The sequence below is a fragment of the Erithacus rubecula genome (genome assembly GCF_903797595.1).
Source record: "Erithacus rubecula genome assembly, chromosome: 1".
Lineage (NCBI taxonomy): Eukaryota > Metazoa > Chordata > Aves > Passeriformes > Muscicapidae > Erithacus > Erithacus rubecula.
Genome location: NC_136658.1, coordinates 86,554,244 through 86,565,001, shown reverse-complemented (window position 1 = coordinate 86,565,001; position 10,758 = coordinate 86,554,244). Strand labels below are relative to the sequence as shown.

At 42.7% G+C, this 10,758-nt stretch overlaps 1 long non-coding RNA gene across 1 annotated transcript; it reads left to right on the top strand.

Annotated features, from left to right (window-relative positions):
- Positions 1–285: 285 nt before the first annotated feature.
- LOC306807956 lies at positions 286–6,648 on the top strand. Its single transcript, XR_013775863.1, has 3 exons — positions 286–407; positions 1,417–1,542; positions 6,538–6,648. It is a non-coding gene; the product is annotated as an uncharacterized lncRNA (long non-coding RNA).
- Positions 6,649–10,758: the final 4,110 nt, after the last annotated feature.

Below are 10,758 nucleotides of genomic sequence, written 5' to 3'. Positions count from 1 at the left end.
GTGAGGTGTATTGCAAACATGAATGGCATTCTTTTCCCCAGTATCTCCTTTTCACTACCTGACCATGATTTATCATATCTGATATCTGATATATCATATCTGATATACCAATTCTCAAAAAACCCACAAGGAATTCACCTCTCCCCATAGTACTTCTGCACACACCTCATTGCTAAGAACAGTGTCACAATATATGAGTCAGGTACCTTGGGAGTCTTGCATACACTTGTATGGCAGAGTCTGGAGGAGCTGAGTGACTGGACATTGCATGAGCTTCTCCCCCACAAACTGATTGCAACACAAGGCCATTTATAGCAGGCTCCTGCTGTACTGCTGGGCTGCCTGCATTCCCTGGGGAGTGCTAGCATGTACACCACTTCTTGACTGGTTTCCAGGAGGCTTGTGAGGTATTTGAAATCAATGTTATGTATTACTATCAGCAAATAGAAGAGGCCAGACTATTAGTCAGGTGATAGAAGAAAGGTGCCTGTGAAGCTGGCATCAGAAAAATGGCAAAGTACAATAACTTTTTTTAACAGCACATCTGTCTTATTATATGCACATTCCCCAAAACATTCATTTCTCTGGCAAAGGTATCACTGACCAAATATTTGTCATTTCCAAGGCTCAAAGGAACAAATGAACTCATATGTACTAAATCCTATGAATTCAAGGAAAATTTAATGGAGGTTTGATCTGCTACTGGAAGGAAAAATTCTTTACCCTGCTTCCTTCAAAGAGAAACAAAAACATCCTTTATTATTCTTAGTGAGAGGACTGTGCTGCTGCTACCACTCCACATAGTGAAATGACGACTGCTTGAAAATCTTGCTGCTCTTACTTCTTAAATAAATACAAACCTAATGGGAGTGATAGAGAATTAGGCAATAAGATTAGAAAGAGAGATTGTTCCTGAATCAGTCCATTAGGATTAACCAGGCTTTGTTCCATGGCAACTTAGCTAAGAATAATCATGATTGCAAATAGTGCTGTTCCAGTTTCTTGGGTGGAGCGCAGAGTAAAATTGCTGGTCTCCAAATGCAATTGTTAATGTGTTTGGCGGTTCTTAAATGTCACTGTGGCTTTCCTTCAGCAATTCAGTTAGAATTCATTTTGCCATCACATGTGATGCATAAGGAATTCAAACCCCTGCAGGCAAGCTGAGTTCATAAGGTTCTTGCATTTTCAGATTATTTCTGGTGGGACATGACTTCTGGCATTATCAGTTGAGGGTGACAGCATTGGCTCTGCCAAGAGTCACTGGTTGTACACGAGGGATGAAAGGAGTATGTGAGAGATGTGGGCTGGGGCAGTCAGGCTGGCACATTGGTGGGTCCTGATGATAAACCAGTTCTCAAGAATGTGGATCTCAAGTGGAGGAGAAATTCAAAACACCTCTGTTCATCCATGCTGCAGGACACACATAGCCAAGCCCTGTTGTGGCAGCAGCTGAACTGAACCCAAGGAAAGGCAGTGTCACCAGTGAGCAGTTTGATTACATCGATTATGTCCAGGAAGAATCTTGAGAATCTTTTAAGAATTGTAAGTCTTGAATTTTTTTGTATAACTTGTTTTTATTTTTCTACTGTATAGCCCCCTCCCTCACATTGCAACATATTTTTGTTTTAAATGCATCTGCTTGTCTCTTTTGTTCTTGGAAACTATGGTGCTTTCTTAATGCACTAGTTTAAATTGGTATGAATCATTTCTACATATTTGATTATGGTGTCACAATCATTTAAACAAAGATGATGAGAGTGAATTTAATCACTTCACTGCAGGCAACACCAAACTTACTCAGGGTTCAGGTAGCATTTATTTATGTACTCAAAACCACTGCAAAATACTGTGGTAAGAAAAACCCCACAATATTTATTAGCTTATGGTTTAATGTGTGTTTCCATGCAGTCATTTCTCTTAAAACCAGCCAAGGCCCTAGAAAAAAAAGGTGTGCTCAAGGACATCCCTTCTTCACAAGTGCCTCTCTTTAAGGGTACTCACTGGGGTAAGTCTGTGCCTTGGGGCACTCTCCAGTCTCTCCTGCCCACAAGCATTACCAGGTCTGTTGATCCAACAGTCTCAGCTCTTCTGGGCACCCTGCAGCCTCCGTCTGTGGCGAGTCTGGCTGATGCCAACAGCAGATCACATCTCGTTTAGCTTTAATTGTCTGGCCTGAGCCTGTCCAGGTTCCTCCACCAGCTGGTGGCATGTGGTGGGTACCAACAGGGAGTGGCTCAGGGGCTCTTGTGGCATCCTTGGGGATGGAGGAGCTGCCTCCCACCATGGACTCTACCACTCCTCCCCTGGCTGCAGACAGGACACAGGTGTCCAGCCAAGACCTGACCCAAATGTGTTAGAAAGGAAGGGAGATGATTGGCAGACAAATCATCCAAACACAAATTCACTGAAATAAAACACTGTTTATTCCTCCGAAAGGAGATGAAGAGCAGAAGACAGGATGGATAGAGTGAAGCCCATGCATACATTTCCCCATTAGCTGTAGGTGTTGGTTTGGCTGCTCTCATTCTTGAGTTCAAGGTGACCATTTATTACGGATGTTTCACCCAGGTGGTGTTGACAGCTCCCTTTACACACACACACACACACACACACACACACACACAGACAGACACACAGACACACACACACACACACACTCACACACACCCTCCACCTGGCTTCTTTGCAAATCAGCACCTTTTAACTTTTGGTCTCCTCTTTTGTCCTAGCTCCAGCTCTGGGTTCTTGCCAGGGCATTTCCCATCTCCCTGCTGTTTTGCAATGGGCTTATGGTATTGGCTGAACCCCACCTTGCCTTGCCATTATTGCCTTTCCCAATTTTCCCCCCTTGAATTACCTGCTTCTGATAACTCCTTACAATCAAGCAAACTTATAAAAATTACAGCATGTTTACAATATAATATTCATCCCTGTCATGTTTAGCACATGGCCCTTGAACTCTTCATCATACAGTTTCATTGAAGGTAATTCTGTAATCTGCTTACAGATAATTCTGTAGTTCTGGTAATTCTGGAGTCTGCTTACTTTTAAAATAGACACAAGAAATGTACTTATGATTTGTGCTTGTGGTTATGTACAGCCCTGTGTGCCTTTGGTAGAAAACACCTGCAAATCTTGTGGAGACATGACAGATAGACTTTCTGGAGTATATAATTTGGAAACTCATATGCAAGATTGCAGAAAGCCCATCCCACTTCAGAATATAGGAGATTATCCGTGCATTGCATTGGGCACAGCCTTAGGTTACAACAAAGGCCCATCCCATCTGAGCCATGTCAGGGGCTCTGTGGTTTGCTGAAGGAGTTGTGCATACGTGGTCATGATACTGAAATTCCTGTCTCCCATCCAGTTTTCTTGTCCTGGTAGAAGCCTCCATCTTTTGCCATTGCTCACCAGCAATATGTTTTGATTCCACTTGCTGCCCTTACTCTGTGCCCTTGGATATGTACACCTCTTAGGTTGTCTGCCAAAGCACTCCTTTGAGGCTGAAATGCTCTTCATGATACTGGGTTAGGAAATATTTATGCAGGGACAACAAACAAGAAAATGTGGCCTCTGTGTTGTCCTTTGGCTTGGAGCTAAAATTAAGTCTGTCAGCAGGAGTGGGGAGCAGATGCTCTGCAGGCCAGTGCTGGTGGCTCCAGAGCTGGCTGAAGCCATGAGCGGGCTGCAAGCAGGGCAGCTGAAACTCAGAGCATCAGTGTAAGGCTGCAGTGTGTGTGACAAAATACTCCCCATGCCCTTCATCTGCCCTGAACAGGAGGTAGGACACTTACCAAGTGCATTTTTTGATCTTCAATTCCATTTAAAAAGAAAAAAAAATTAGAGCAAAATAACACCCTCCTTCCCTAAATTACAAGAATTGATTCAATGTTTCATGCTTTTTTTGCTAAGTTCATAAAGAACAACTCCTTTTTAATGCTTTGCAGGAAAATGTTGATCTCTTTTTCAGAACTGGTTTAATCTCTGTATATTGTTGTTTAATATCCTGTGGATATTTGGCTAAATTCTAATAAAGCAGACAGAGTGTGCCACCATAGGAATTCTATCAAAATCCTCCCACAGAAAATAGTATTCATCCCAGGGGATGTGTCATAGGTCAAACAAAAGCTGACATACATCCTCCCTATTTTGAAAGCACCCATCGTCCCAACTTTCATTTGCAACCAATATAAAAAAGCTTTTTTGTCAGCAATTTGTCTTTTTATTTATATGCTGGTGTGCTAACTAATGATTACAATTCCACACAGTGCTAATCTTGCCATAATGGTGTTTCTAGTATGACAACTTTCATCTGCTGACTAAACAAGCACAGTCTTGCCTTTTCTCAGCATGGCCATGAGTCAAAAACAAGTCACAGGGAATTGAGGATCTTAGGGCTCGCCTGTACATGGTTTTTCCATGAGTGCAATAAGACAAGTTCAAGTCAAAGCAATGCATCCCCCAAGCATGGGTGAAACTGCATTTCTGTTAAAGTCAGCACAGCTTATCTGCATCAATTCAGTGTAACAAGCAGGCCATGTTAGAATAACTGCTCTGGAATACATGGACTGGCTGTCCTGCTCTGGCTGAAACACTTCCACAGCATCCACCACCGTGCCAGTGTTCCCAGAACACTTTTTTCTGACTACAGAAGTGTGAACTTTTAGGAAGAGTTCTTAGGACATGAAATTGGACAACATACTGTTCACCAAACCTGAGATTTCCCCTCTCTGCCTCCTTTCAGATCTGGGAATTAAGAGCCTGCACTCTGAGGCTACAATTGGTTATAGGGAAAACACAACACAGGGAATTGTTAATCTCACATCTAATGACTGCTGGGTACAGGAACACGCCCTTTGCCACTTACCCCAGGGCAGCAAACATTTTTCTGACACAGCAGCTCATGCAAGGGGCTCAGCATGCACAAACCTCACCACAGACCAGTCTGAGGGTAGCTGTCCTTTACCACATTGCACTGTGCATGACACATCTTCTGTATCATGGGAGTTTTCTTTGTTCCTGTTTTCTTTTTTTCTTTTCTTTCTTTTTTTAAAGCCTGACTACCATGTGCTGATGGTGCAGGTACACAATGTGTTTGCTTTGGCAATGAAAGCAGCTGAATAATTTCCCACTTCTTCCCCCAGCCCAGCTGTTCACCCTGTTCCTCCTGGTTCTGCTGACTGTTTGCATACGGGTAGGACAAGCCAGGACAGAGAAATAACAATGTTAAAAAGTAACTATCTACCAAAAAACCCCCATTATTCACAGTTCCAAGGAGGATACTGACTTGTGATTGGGACAGGAATGCACTGCAGAGGACAAGCACTTTTTAAATACATCATTACAAGAGTAATTCATGCAGGAGTTTGCAAAAGAAGTAGGAAGCAGCTTGTGTTAGGGACAAGGATGTTAAAGCTACAAAACGTGTGAAAAACAAGTGTTGAAATAAATAGACTAAACAACTAAGATGACATTTGGAATTACACAAGTGTGTTGCCATCTACAGTGAGCATCACATGTACTTCAATCTGTTTAATCTAATACAAACATAGAACAGCAGGTATATCTAAAAAAAGCCTCTTTGAAAACACCACAGATACCCATCTTGCCTTGGGGAGATGATAAGGAAGACAGAAAACCAGGTATGACAGCACCTCAAGGCATCATTTAATGTGTGGTTAGAAGGCATTCACATTCCACTCTGATGAGAGCTGTAAATGAGGAGAGGAGAGGAGAGGAGAGGAGAGGAGAGGAGAGGAGAGGAGAGGAGAGGAGAGGAGAGGAGAGGAGAGGAGAGGAGAGGAGGGAGAGGAGAGGAGAGGAGAGGAGAGGAGAGGAGGAGGAGAGGAGAGGAGAGGAGGAGAGGAGAGGAGAGGAGAGGAGAGGAGAGGAGAGGAGAGGAGAGGAGAGGAGAGGAGGAGGAGAGGAGAGGAGAGGAGAGGAGAGGAGGAGGAGAGGAGAGGAGAGGAGAGGAGAGGAGAGGAGAGGAGAGGAGAGGAGAGGAGAGGAGAGGAGAGGAGAGGAGAGGAGAGGGACCACGGAAGTTCAGCATAAAAAAAAAAAAATGAGATAGCCTTAAAGATTCTGTTTTGGATGCTCAATTTACTGGAGCAAATGGAATGTTTTTATTGCCACTGATTTATTCAAATGCAAGTTTTCCTTCAATATGTTTTCTTCTTTTCTGTCTTATAGCAAGCTATTATGATAAAAAAATCCCACCTGTTTCCAAACACACAGCATTAAGACAAAAGACTCCCTGCATGAATTTTGGTTTGTAGGAGTAATTTTGACTCAAATTTAATCTCTTTTGGGCCACTCCTAGAGCTTGTGTTTTGTTGAACTTCAGACTCATTGATTGCAGAATTTTGTTCTTAACTGGTAATTGATGAACCTACATTGGTTTGTCCTTCCACTCTAAAGTGTTATTGGCAAGTAAATTGAGGTGTCAAGATTTGATGTGTTTTGCAGTGATGATAGGAATGAAGTTGCAATCTTATTTTAATGGTGACTTTCTGGGCCCTGGTTTGCCCACAGATGACCTTGCTCAAGAAAGAGGAGAGAGAACTTCAGGTTCTGCAGATGAGAAAACTTCCTTCTGAGAGTAGAAACAACACTGCCTGATACGTGACCCTTGAATGTCTTTTCGCTGTGATTTTAAATTTAGCTAAAATATACTTATTAAAACTTCTCCCATATTTTGAGTGCTGTTTGGATGTAATCTGTACAGTGACAACTTCCAAAATGTCCTCAGTCTAAACAGGAGAGGATTTAACATGCATTTTTATCTGATGCTAAGAAAAGATTTCTGAGCAGGATTAGTTGAGGAGACTCTGTTTGCCTTTGAATTATTTTTCTGCCTTAAGTTTAAATTCTGCTATAATAACACTGTCTTTCAAAAAAAACTTTTCAGTCTAATTTTCCCTGGCAATGCTGGAAATCCCATGAAATCAACAGTGATCATATTTCATAGGTTTGTGGATGAAATTTTGAAGGAGTTCCTGAGACATTTTGGCTATGCATAGTCTGAAACTGGAAAACTTCCCCTTCTTTCTCTGGTTTTGATGCAGAACATCTCCTGCCTTAGTGATACAGTGCTTGCTCCTGTCCATGGTGCTCTGGTGGGAGCACCTGCACCAGCTGTTTCCTTCCCTTGCTGCTCTTCCCCCTTGCTGCCACACTGCTCAGATCCTCTTCCACCTGCAGAGCTGGGCTTTTAGTACCCAACATGCTGTTAAAATCTTCTTGCTTCAATCTGCCTTGGCAACTTTTGTCTGGGGCCTGGAGGGAAATGCTGTAAACCCAACAAAGAACAGATTTCAGCTGTTGACCTCAGCAGCTCTTGCAGCTACATCATTTCCTTGATGCTTGGGGTCTGGCTGGCTTTTGGCCAGGGAGCTGGTTGCTCTGCACATTTCTGCAATCACTCCAGTCCATTGCCACAAGTACCACAGGGAGTTTTTTAAAAAACCCCAAAGATGTGTTACAGATGCTTCAGTCTTTGCAACTGTATATGAAAGAGAAGCCAACAGCCTGTTGCTGCTTTGGGCTCTTACAGCAATGGGATGTGAACAAGACCATTTCCTTGGATTCATTTCTGCACAGAGATTGTTGGAAACAGTGGTAAAGCAGTGCTTTTTTCTTGAACTTGAGATCAAGCCCATATTCCTGGGAGGGTCTCATTCTTCCCCCATCAAGCAGGTTGGCACTTACATGAACTGATGGCCACAGAGAGTGAAAATTCAGGCAGAATGAGATACCAGCTTACCCAGGCAGGAGACATGTGCTCCCCTGGCCATGTGAATGATATTTTTGTGGATCCTGTTCTCTTCTTCTTGTGTATTTACTTACACAACAAACAATGTATTTATTCATATTTCAACCACATATATGCTGACAACTTTCTTTTACAATGCATCTCCCCATTAGATTTCAGATAGATCTGTACATTGAATTCCAGCTATTGCAGCACAATTAGTACTAAATAACTAGTCTTGCTGCTTTTGATGTTTTGGGGGCAAGTTTGGGTGCTTTTTCTTTGTTCTGTTTTGTTTTTGTGTTGGAACAAGCACTCATATCTTTTCACTAATAAATTCAGGCTCCTTCCCCACTGCAGTGGTAGGCACTGGAATCATTGGGGATTTGACACTGCTGCTAGACAGGAGTATATCCAAGGGTATGCCATCTCTGCAAGGTGCCTGGTTCTCTTGTAACCATCACTCCCAAGGGTCACCACTGGGAAGGTCAGACCAGCTCCTGCTGCAGAGAAGGCAGAAACAGGTAAGGGAGCACACCCAGACATGCTGTGCATGAGGCTGACACTCCCTAAGGCTGTAACTTAAAACTACCAAAGCAAATTAGACCCTCTGAAAATCTTATCACCAGTTCCTAGTCCAATATTTTGGATACTGGGCCAAAATCTGAGTTTCCTTGGATTTATTTTGGCATTGTTCTGTACTTTCTTAAATCAAAAGCCAGTAACCCAAGGGCAGCTTGGAGCAAAGGGTTCATTCTCAAATTCCTTCTGGGACTCTGAATGCATAGAAGAGAAAGGTTTCCCCCCTTTTTTTTTTACAGAAAGGGTAATAAAGTACTGGAATTGTCTGCCCTGGGAGGTGGTAGAGTCAGCATCCCTGGATGTGTTTAAATAAAGACTGGATGTGGCACTCAGTGCCATGGTCTAGTTGAGGTGTTAGGGCATGGGTTGGACTCCATGGTCTTGGAGGTCTCTTCCAACCCAGAGATTCTGGGATTCCGTGTCTCAGCTCCTTTGTTTAGCCCCAGAACGGTCAAGACAATAGAGGAACTGCATTTAGAGAGAAGGGCCTATGCAACTCTAAACATGTTTTCAGAAAAGAAATGTAGAAGTTGTTACCTTGTCTCTGCTGAACACATGCAACTCATTTTTCTCCACCCTTTATAACCTGGAAATAGGAAAAACACATTTCATGCCAAACTGCAATTTTTTGTTCATGAGGATGGTGATATTGCAATCTTCACATAATTTTTTATGTGAAAACTTTAGTGTTATTCTGCAGTGCCTTATCTCCCTCAGCTGACATGGAAAGAAACAAGCATCCCCCTGCCCAAAGCCCTTGATTAAATCAAACTGAAGTCAGCGAATGGAAAATTTCAGACCATATGTTCAAAGTTATAAACCATTGAAACCAAGGTATTTTTCTAGCCAGAACTATCAATCATATCTACAATGATTAGTTCTAGTCATGTTTCTTTAAACCATGTTCCTTTTTATCCCCATACAAATACATTTGTTATCTAGAGCTCCAAATACCCTGGAAAAGGCAAAACAAACAAACACAAAAATCCTCTTCCTGAGGAGATGTACAGAAAGAAACAAGGATACTATTTACAGCAAAAAAATAATTAAAAAAAAAGCTCTAGCTGCATCTGCTTACAGAAATGGCTTACACTCAGATGGTGTGTGGGTTTATTGCCACCCTTGGCAGCAAATTACTTTCATCACCCATCCATAGCTCTTTGACATGACCATCCACAGCTTCATCATGGTTTCAGATGAATTAACACAGTCTCTGAATTCTCCTAAGGGGAAAAAAAAAGGTTGTGTATTTGATCTTTTGCATTTTTTACATTTTTGCCATATTTGTGGCTACTGCTGCATAGCAGGTAACCTGCAGAGGAGTATGTACATTTAAATGCTTTTGTGACTATGTACTCAGCAACTTCACCCTCGGCAGCCAGCAAACCTCAAAACCCATTTCCATTTGAGAAAATCTGCCAGGGTGAGGATGATTCCCTAATTAGCCACATCCTCTGTGTTTCACCATTAGATAACACAAGGAAATGTGTTCACGGCTTGCTGCTTCATCAAGCTGTGCTGTAGTGATTCATTCCACATCGACTGGCACTGGGAGAGCAGAAAAGCCCAGGCTCTCTGTAGGGGTGGGAAGGAGAGCACCATTCCTATATGACTTCAGACAGTGCCTCTCCCATTGTTTTTTCACAGATGAAAGTTTGCCCTGTGCTGCCCCAAAGATCTTGCCTTCCATTTGCCTCCCAGAGTAGGAGATGTTTTTGGTTGGGTCAGTTCAAAATGTGTGTGTCAAAACATGTATTTCCTGAATGTGTGTTTCTTTCACTGATAGACACCAGTGTCTCTCCAGAGCAATAAAATACTCAGCTCCTATGAAATGCTGCTGCTGGAGACAGGATATCTCTTGATGACATTTTTGTAGTCACAGGACTATTTGCTTACAAGAAGAAATGGGGTATGATGCCCTGCTCTGAGCACTGCACACACACAATTAATCATGCTTTGTGGGATCCCCCATTCAGCTGTGGCTGGCTGAGCACTGGTGCATCCTCCCAGTGCAGGGACTGGGCTCCTTCTGTGGCCAGGGAGCAACAGCCACCTGTATGCATCTCCAGCAGGCATTTCATCTGTCTTGTTTCAGACACTCACAACTGTACAGGAAACCTAAGCAAACATTTTTGGATCAAGCTCTTAGAATGCTGTACTTCAGAAAGATGCATGCAGCCCTCTGTCAGTAGTAACAGGCATCTCTGCATTTCCACTTGATTCTGTTTGTCCCAGCATCATTCTTTGTCACCCACATGTAACCTGCCTGTGCTTTTGATTGAATACTCTGTGTATGTGTAGTCTCAGGGTCTGTCATCAACCTGTTAAGAAATGTAAAGGGTGCAGGAGTTACTGACTGTACAGCCTGGTCCTTTGAGTTATTCTAGGGACTCTGAGTTCTCTTTGTATTTTATATTATG